Here is a 10,751-nt window from a genome sequence, read left to right as displayed (position 1 = left end):
AAATGCTCACTACACCACTAGATGAATGTCTTAAGGGGTGTAGTTTTTAAAATGGGGTCACTTCTCGGGGGTTTCAACTGTACTGGTACCTCAGGGGTTCTGCCTACATGACTTAGCACCAGAAAAGCTCCAGTAGGCTAAATGGTGGTCCTTCCCTTCTGAGCCCTGTCGTGTGCCCAGGCAGCTAATAACAGCCACATGTAGGGTATTGCCGTACCCGGGAGAACCCACATTACAATTTATGGGGTGTATGTCTCCAGTGGCACATGCTGGGCACAATATATCAGACACTGAAATGGCATATATGCATAGGAAATTGCAAATCTCACTTTGCACCATCTGCTGCGCATTACCTTTTACACAATAACTGTGGGGTCAAAATGCTCACTACACCACTAGATGAATGTCTTAAGGGGTGTAGTTTTTAAAATGGGGTCACTTCTCGGGGGTTTCAACTGTACTGGTACCTCAGGGGTTCTGCCTACATGACTTAGCACCAGAAAAGCTCCAGTAGGCTAAATGGTGGTCCTTCCCTTCTGAGCCCTGTCGTGTGCCCAGGCAGCTAATAACAGCCACATGTAGGGTATTGCCGTACCCGGGAGAACCCACATTACAATTTATGGGGTGTATGTCTCCAGTGGCACATGCTGGGCACAATATATCAGACACTGAAATGGCATATATGCATAGGAAATTGCAAATCTCACTTTGCACCATCTGCTGCGCATTACCTTTTACACAATAACTGTGGGGTCAAAATGCTCACTACACCACTAGATGAATGTCTTAAGGGGTGTAGTTTTTAAAATGGGGTCACTTCTCGGGGGTTTCAACTGTACTGGTACCTCAGGGGTTCTGCCTACATGACTTAGCACCAGAAAAGCTCCAGTAGGCTAAATGGTGGTCCTTCCCTTCTGAGCCCTGTCGTGTGCCCAGGCAGCTAATAACAGCCACATGTAGGGTATTGCCGTACCCGGGAGAACCCACATTACAATTTATGGGGTGTATGTCTCCAGTGGCACATGCTGGGCACAATATATCAGACACTGAAATGGCATATATGCATAGGAAATTGCAAATCTCACTTTGCACCATCTGCTGCGCATTACCTTTTACACAATAACTGTGGGGTCAAAATGCTCACTACACCACTAGATGAATGTCTTAAGGGGTGTAGTTTTTAAAATGGGGTCACTTCTCGGGGGTTTCAACTGTACTGGTACCTCAGGGGTTCTGCCTACATGACTTAGCACCAGAAAAGCTCCAGTAGGCTAAATGGTGGTCCTTCCCTTCTGAGCCCTGTCGTGTGCCCAGGCAGCTAATAACAGCCACATGTAGGGTATTGCCGTACCCGGGAGAACCCACATTACAATTTATGGGGTGTATGTCTCCAGTGGCACATGCTGGGCACAATATATCAGACACTGAAATGGCATATATGCATAGGAAATTGCAAATCTCACTTTGCACCATCTGCTGCGCATTACCTTTTACACAATAACTGTGGGGTCAAAATGCTCACTACACCACTAGATGAATGTCTTAAGGGGTGTAGTTTTTAAAATGGGGTCACTTCTCGGGGGTTTCAACTGTACTGGTACCTCAGGGGTTCTGCCTACATGACTTAGCACCAGAAAAGCTCCAGTAGGCTAAATGGTGGTCCTTCCCTTCTGAGCCCTGTCGTGTGCCCAGGCAGCTAATAACAGCCACATGTAGGGTATTGCCGTACCCGGGAGAACCCACATTACAATTTATGGGGTGTATGTCTCCAGTGGCACATGCTGGGCACAATATATCAGACACTGAAATGGCATATATGCATAGGAAATTGCAAATCTCACTTTGCACCATCTGCTGCGCATTACCTTTTACACAATAACTGTGGGGTCAAAATGCTCACTACACCACTAGATGAATGTCTTAAGGGGTGTAGTTTTTAAAATGGGGTCACTTCTCGGGGGTTTCAACTGTACTGGTACCTCAGGGGTTCTGCCTACATGACTTAGCACCAGAAAAGCTCCAGTAGGCTAAATGGTGGTCCTTCCCTTCTGAGCCCTGTCGTGTGCCCAGGCAGCTAATAACAGCCACATGTAGGGTATTGCCGTACCCGGGAGAACCCACATTACAATTTATGGGGTGTATGTCTCCAGTGGCACATGCTGGGCACAATATATCAGACACTGAAATGGCATATATGCATAGGAAATTGCAAATCTCACTTTGCACCATCTGCTGCGCATTACCTTTTACACAATAACTGTGGGGTCAAAATGCTCACTACACCACTAGATGAATGTCTTAAGGGGTGTAGTTTTTAAAATGGGGTCACTTCTCGGGGGTTTCAACTGTACTGGTACCTCAGGGGTTCTGCCTACATGACTTAGCACCAGAAAAGCTCCAGTAGGCTAAATGGTGGTCCTTCCCTTCTGAGCCCTGTCGTGTGCCCAGGCAGCTAATAACAGCCACATGTAGGGTATTGCCGTACCCGGGAGAACCCACATTACAATTTATGGGGTGTATGTCTCCAGTGGCACATGCTGGGCACAATATATCAGACACTGAAATGGCATATATGCATAGGAAATTGCAAATCTCACTTTGCACCATCTGCTGCGCATTACCTTTTACACAATAACTGTGGGGTCAAAATGCTCACTACACCACTAGATGAATGTCTTAAGGGGTGTAGTTTTTAAAATGGGGTCACTTCTCGGGGGTTTCAACTGTACTGGTACCTCAGGGGTTCTGCCTACATGACTTAGCACCAGAAAAGCTCCAGTAGGCTAAATGGTGGTCCTTCCCTTCTGAGCCCTGTCGTGTGCCCAGGCAGCTAATAACAGCCACATGTAGGGTATTGCCGTACCCGGGAGAACCCACATTACAATTTATGGGGTGTATGTCTCCAGTGGCACATGCTGGGCACAATATATCAGACACTGAAATGGCATATATGCATAGGAAATTGCAAATCTCACTTTGCACCATCTGCTGCGCATTACCTTTTACACAATAACTGTGGGGTCAAAATGCTCACTACACCACTAGATGAATGTCTTAAGGGGTGTAGTTTTTAAAATGGGGTCACTTCTCGGGGGTTTCAACTGTACTGGTACCTCAGGGGTTCTGCCTACATGACTTAGCACCAGAAAAGCTCCAGTAGGCTAAATGGTGGTCCTTCCCTTCTGAGCCCTGTCGTGTGCCCAGGCAGCTAATAACAGCCACATGTAGGGTATTGCCGTACCCGGGAGAACCCACATTACAATTTATGGGGTGTATGTCTCCAGTGGCACATGCTGGGCACAATATATCAGACACTGAAATGGCATATATGCATAGGAAATTGCAAATCTCACTTTGCACCATCTGCTGCGCATTACCTTTTACACAATAACTGTGGGGTCAAAATGCTCACTACACCACTAGATGAATGTCTTAAGGGGTGTAGTTTTTAAAATGGGGTCACTTCTCGGGGGTTTCAACTGTACTGGTACCTCAGGGGTTCTGCCTACATGACTTAGCACCAGAAAAGCTCCAGTAGGCTAAATGGTGGTCCTTCCCTTCTGAGCCCTGTCGTGTGCCCAGGCAGCTAATAACAGCCACATGTAGGGTATTGCCGTACCCGGGAGAACCCACATTACAATTTATGGGGTGTATGTCTCCAGTGGCACATGCTGGGCACAATATATCAGACACTGAAATGGCATATATGCATAGGAAATTGCAAATCTCACTTTGCACCATCTGCTGCGCATTACCTTTTACACAATAACTGTGGGGTCAAAATGCTCACTACACCACTAGATGAATGTCTTAAGGGGTGTAGTTTTTAAAATGGGGTCACTTCTCGGGGGTTTCAACTGTACTGGTACCTCAGGGGTTCTGCCTACATGACTTAGCACCAGAAAAGCTCCAGTAGGCTAAATGGTGGTCCTTCCCTTCTGAGCCCTGTCGTGTGCCCAGGCAGCTAATAACAGCCACATGTAGGGTATTGCCGTACCCGGGAGAACCCACATTACAATTTATGGGGTGTATGTCTCCAGTGGCACATGCTGGGCACAATATATCAGACACTGAAATGGCATATATGCATAGGAAATTGCAAATCTCACTTTGCACCATCTGCTGCGCATTACCTTTTACACAATAACTGTGGGGTCAAAATGCTCACTACACCACTAGATGAATGTCTTAAGGGGTGTAGTTTTTAAAATGGGGTCACTTCTCGGGGGTTTCAACTGTACTGGTACCTCAGGGGTTCTGCCTACATGACTTAGCACCAGAAAAGCTCCAGTAGGCTAAATGGTGGTCCTTCCCTTCTGAGCCCTGTCGTGTGCCCAGGCAGCTAATAACAGCCACATGTAGGGTATTGCCGTACCCGGGAGAACCCACATTACAATTTATGGGGTGTATGTCTCCAGTGGCACATGCTGGGCACAATATATCAGACACTGAAATGGCATATATGCATAGGAAATTGCAAATCTCACTTTGCACCATCTGCTGCGCATTACCTTTTACACAATAACTGTGGGGTCAAAATGCTCACTACACCACTAGATGAATGTCTTAAGGGGTGTAGTTTTTAAAATGGGGTCACTTCTCGGGGGTTTCAACTGTACTGGTACCTCAGGGGTTCTGCCTACATGACTTAGCACCAGAAAAGCTCCAGTAGGCTAAATGGTGGTCCTTCCCTTCTGAGCCCTGTCGTGTGCCCAGGCAGCTAATAACAGCCACATGTAGGGTATTGCCGTACCCGGGAGAACCCACATTACAATTTATGGGGTGTATGTCTCCAGTGGCACATGCTGGGCACAATATATCAGACACTGAAATGGCATATATGCATAGGAAATTGCAAATCTCACTTTGCACCATCTGCTGCGCATTACCTTTTACACAATAACTGTGGGGTCAAAATGCTCACTACACCACTAGATGAATGTCTTAAGGGGTGTAGTTTTTAAAATGGGGTCACTTCTCGGGGGTTTCAACTGTACTGGTACCTCAGGGGTTCTGCCTACATGACTTAGCACCAGAAAAGCTCCAGTAGGCTAAATGGTGGTCCTTCCCTTCTGAGCCCTGTCGTGTGCCCAGGCAGCTAATAACAGCCACATGTAGGGTATTGCCGTACCCGGGAGAACCCACATTACAATTTATGGGGTGTATGTCTCCAGTGGCACATGCTGGGCACAATATATCAGACACTGAAATGGCATATATGCATAGGAAATTGCAAATCTCACTTTGCACCATCTGCTGCGCATTACCTTTTACACAATAACTGTGGGGTCAAAATGCTCACTACACCACTAGATGAATGTCTTAAGGGGTGTAGTTTTTAAAATGGGGTCACTTCTCGGGGGTTTCAACTGTACTGGTACCTCAGGGGTTCTGCCTACATGACTTAGCACCAGAAAAGCTCCAGTAGGCTAAATGGTGGTCCTTCCCTTCTGAGCCCTGTCGTGTGCCCAGGCAGCTAATAACAGCCACATGTAGGGTATTGCCGTACCCGGGAGAACCCACATTACAATTTATGGGGTGTATGTCTCCAGTGGCACATGCTGGGCACAATATATCAGACACTGAAATGGCATATATGCATAGGAAATTGCAAATCTCACTTTGCACCATCTGCTGCGCATTACCTTTTACACAATAACTGTGGGGTCAAAATGCTCACTACACCACTAGATGAATGTCTTAAGGGGTGTAGTTTTTAAAATGGGGTCACTTCTCGGGGGTTTCAACTGTACTGGTACCTCAGGGGTTCTGCCTACATGACTTAGCACCAGAAAAGCTCCAGTAGGCTAAATGGTGGTCCTTCCCTTCTGAGCCCTGTCGTGTGCCCAGGCAGCTAATAACAGCCACATGTAGGGTATTGCCGTACCCGGGAGAACCCACATTACAATTTATGGGGTGTATGTCTCCAGTGGCACATGCTGGGCACAATATATCAGACACTGAAATGGCATATATGCATAGGAAATTGCAAATCTCACTTTGCACCATCTGCTGCGCATTACCTTTTACACAATAACTGTGGGGTCAAAATGCTCACTACACCACTAGATGAATGTCTTAAGGGGTGTAGTTTTTAAAATGGGGTCACTTCTCGGGGGTTTCAACTGTACTGGTACCTCAGGGGTTCTGCCTACATGACTTAGCACCAGAAAAGCTCCAGTAGGCTAAATGGTGGTCCTTCCCTTCTGAGCCCTGTCGTGTGCCCAGGCAGCTAATAACAGCCACATGTAGGGTATTGCCGTACCCGGGAGAACCCACATTACAATTTATGGGGTGTATGTCTCCAGTGGCACATGCTGGGCACAATATATCAGACACTGAAATGGCATATATGCATAGGAAATTGCAAATCTCACTTTGCACCATCTGCTGCGCATTACCTTTTACACAATAACTGTGGGGTCAAAATGCTCACTACACCACTAGATGAATGTCTTAAGGGGTGTAGTTTTTAAAATGGGGTCACTTCTCGGGGGTTTCAACTGTACTGGTACCTCAGGGGTTCTGCCTACATGACTTAGCACCAGAAAAGCTCCAGTAGGCTAAATGGTGGTCCTTCCCTTCTGAGCCCTGTCGTGTGCCCAGGCAGCTAATAACAGCCACATGTAGGGTATTGCCGTACCCGGGAGAACCCACATTACAATTTATGGGGTGTATGTCTCCAGTGGCACATGCTGGGCACAATATATCAGACACTGAAATGGCATATATGCATAGGAAATTGCAAATCTCACTTTGCACCATCTGCTGCGCATTACCTTTTACACAATAACTGTGGGGTCAAAATGCTCACTACACCACTAGATGAATGTCTTAAGGGGTGTAGTTTTTAAAATGGGGTCACTTCTCGGGGGTTTCAACTGTACTGGTACCTCAGGGGTTCTGCCTACATGACTTAGCACCAGAAAAGCTCCAGTAGGCTAAATGGTGGTCCTTCCCTTCTGAGCCCTGTCGTGTGCCCAGGCAGCTAATAACAGCCACATGTAGGGTATTGCCGTACCCGGGAGAACCCACATTACAATTTATGGGGTGTATGTCTCCAGTGGCACATGCTGGGCACAATATATCAGACACTGAAATGGCATATATGCATAGGAAATTGCAAATCTCACTTTGCACCATCTGCTGCGCATTACCTTTTACACAATAACTGTGGGGTCAAAATGCTCACTACACCACTAGATGAATGTCTTAAGGGGTGTAGTTTTTAAAATGGGGTCACTTCTCGGGGGTTTCAACTGTACTGGTACCTCAGGGGTTCTGCCTACATGACTTAGCACCAGAAAAGCTCCAGTAGGCTAAATGGTGGTCCTTCCCTTCTGAGCCCTGTCGTGTGCCCAGGCAGCTAATAACAGCCACATGTAGGGTATTGCCGTACCCGGGAGAACCCACATTACAATTTATGGGGTGTATGTCTCCAGTGGCACATGCTGGGCACAATATATCAGACACTGAAATGGCATATATGCATAGGAAATTGCAAATCTCACTTTGCACCATCTGCTGCGCATTACCTTTTACACAATAACTGTGGGGTCAAAATGCTCACTACACCACTAGATGAATGTCTTAAGGGGTGTAGTTTTTAAAATGGGGTCACTTCTCGGGGGTTTCAACTGTACTGGTACCTCAGGGGTTCTGCCTACATGACTTAGCACCAGAAAAGCTCCAGTAGGCTAAATGGTGGTCCTTCCCTTCTGAGCCCTGTCGTGTGCCCAGGCAGCTAATAACAGCCACATGTAGGGTATTGCCGTACCCGGGAGAACCCACATTACAATTTATGGGGTGTATGTCTCCAGTGGCACATGCTGGGCACAATATATCAGACACTGAAATGGCATATATGCATAGGAAATTGCAAATCTCACTTTGCACCATCTGCTGCGCATTACCTTTTACACAATAACTGTGGGGTCAAAATGCTCACTACACCACTAGATGAATGTCTTAAGGGGTGTAGTTTTTAAAATGGGGTCACTTCTCGGGGGTTTCAACTGTACTGGTACCTCAGGGGTTCTGCCTACATGACTTAGCACCAGAAAAGCTCCAGTAGGCTAAATGGTGGTCCTTCCCTTCTGAGCCCTGTCGTGTGCCCAGGCAGCTAATAACAGCCACATGTAGGGTATTGCCGTACCCGGGAGAACCCACATTACAATTTATGGGGTGTATGTCTCCAGTGGCACATGCTGGGCACAATATATCAGACACTGAAATGGCATATATGCATAGGAAATTGCAAATCTCACTTTGCACCATCTGCTGCGCATTACCTTTTACACAATAACTGTGGGGTCAAAATGCTCACTACACCACTAGATGAATGTCTTAAGGGGTGTAGTTTTTAAAATGGGGTCACTTCTCGGGGGTTTCAACTGTACTGGTACCTCAGGGGTTCTGCCTACATGACTTAGCACCAGAAAAGCTCCAGTAGGCTAAATGGTGGTCCTTCCCTTCTGAGCCCTGTCGTGTGCCCAGGCAGCTAATAACAGCCACATGTAGGGTATTGCCGTACCCGGGAGAACCCACATTACAATTTATGGGGTGTATGTCTCCAGTGGCACATGCTGGGCACAATATATCAGACACTGAAATGGCATATATGCATAGGAAATTGCAAATCTCACTTTGCACCATCTGCTGCGCATTACCTTTTACACAATAACTGTGGGGTCAAAATGCTCACTACACCACTAGATGAATGTCTTAAGGGGTGTAGTTTTTAAAATGGGGTCACTTCTCGGGGGTTTCAACTGTACTGGTACCTCAGGGGTTCTGCCTACATGACTTAGCACCAGAAAAGCTCCAGTAGGCTAAATGGTGGTCCTTCCCTTCTGAGCCCTGTCGTGTGCCCAGGCAGCTAATAACAGCCACATGTAGGGTATTGCCGTACCCGGGAGAACCCACATTACAATTTATGGGGTGTATGTCTCCAGTGGCACATGCTGGGCACAATATATCAGACACTGAAATGGCATATATGCATAGGAAATTGCAAATCTCACTTTGCACCATCTGCTGCGCATTACCTTTTACACAATAACTGTGGGGTCAAAATGCTCACTACACCACTAGATGAATGTCTTAAGGGGTGTAGTTTTTAAAATGGGGTCACTTCTCGGGGGTTTCAACTGTACTGGTACCTCAGGGGTTCTGCCTACATGACTTAGCACCAGAAAAGCTCCAGTAGGCTAAATGGTGGTCCTTCCCTTCTGAGCCCTGTCGTGTGCCCAGGCAGCTAATAACAGCCACATGTAGGGTATTGCCGTACCCGGGAGAACCCACATTACAATTTATGGGGTGTATGTCTCCAGTGGCACATGCTGGGCACAATATATCAGACACTGAAATGGCATATATGCATAGGAAATTGCAAATCTCACTTTGCACCATCTGCTGCGCATTACCTTTTACACAATAACTGTGGGGTCAAAATGCTCACTACACCACTAGATGAATGTCTTAAGGGGTGTAGTTTTTAAAATGGGGTCACTTCTCGGGGGTTTCAACTGTACTGGTACCTCAGGGGTTCTGCCTACATGACTTAGCACCAGAAAAGCTCCAGTAGGCTAAATGGTGGTCCTTCCCTTCTGAGCCCTGTCGTGTGCCCAGGCAGCTAATAACAGCCACATGTAGGGTATTGCCGTACCCGGGAGAACCCACATTACAATTTATGGGGTGTATGTCTCCAGTGGCACATGCTGGGCACAATATATCAGACACTGAAATGGCATATATGCATAGGAAATTGCAAATCTCACTTTGCACCATCTGCTGCGCATTACCTTTTACACAATAACTGTGGGGTCAAAATGCTCACTACACCACTAGATGAATGTCTTAAGGGGTGTAGTTTTTAAAATGGGGTCACTTCTCGGGGGTTTCAACTGTACTGGTACCTCAGGGGTTCTGCCTACATGACTTAGCACCAGAAAAGCTCCAGTAGGCTAAATGGTGGTCCTTCCCTTCTGAGCCCTGTCGTGTGCCCAGGCAGCTAATAACAGCCACATGTAGGGTATTGCCGTACCCGGGAGAACCCACATTACAATTTATGGGGTGTATGTCTCCAGTGGCACATGCTGGGCACAATATATCAGACACTGAAATGGCATATATGCATAGGAAATTGCAAATCTCACTTTGCACCATCTGCTGCGCATTACCTTTTACACAATAACTGTGGGGTCAAAATGCTCACTACACCACTAGATGAATGTCTTAAGGGGTGTAGTTTTTAAAATGGGGTCACTTCTCGGGGGTTTCAACTGTACTGGTACCTCAGGGGTTCTGCCTACATGACTTAGCACCAGAAAAGCTCCAGTAGGCTAAATGGTGGTCCTTCCCTTCTGAGCCCTGTCGTGTGCCCAGGCAGCTAATAACAGCCACATGTAGGGTATTGCCGTACCCGGGAGAACCCACATTACAATTTATGGGGTGTATGTCTCCAGTGGCACATGCTGGGCACAATATATCAGACACTGAAATGGCATATATGCATAGGAAATTGCAAATCTCACTTTGCACCATCTGCTGCGCATTACCTTTTACACAATAACTGTGGGGTCAAAATGCTCACTACACCACTAGATGAATGTCTTAAGGGGTGTAGTTTTTAAAATGGGGTCACTTCTCGGGGGTTTCAACTGTACTGGTACCTCAGGGGTTCTGCCTACATGACTTAGCACCAGAAAAGCTCCAGTAGGCTAAATGGTGGTCCTTCCCTTCTGAGCCCT

Source organism: Rhinoderma darwinii, chromosome 3 (genome assembly GCF_050947455.1).
Source record: "Rhinoderma darwinii isolate aRhiDar2 chromosome 3, aRhiDar2.hap1, whole genome shotgun sequence".
In the NCBI taxonomy this organism is placed as follows: domain Eukaryota; kingdom Metazoa; phylum Chordata; class Amphibia; order Anura; family Rhinodermatidae; genus Rhinoderma; species Rhinoderma darwinii.
The sequence above is the reverse complement of the archived record's forward strand: the minus strand, read 5'-3'. Positions refer to the sequence as shown.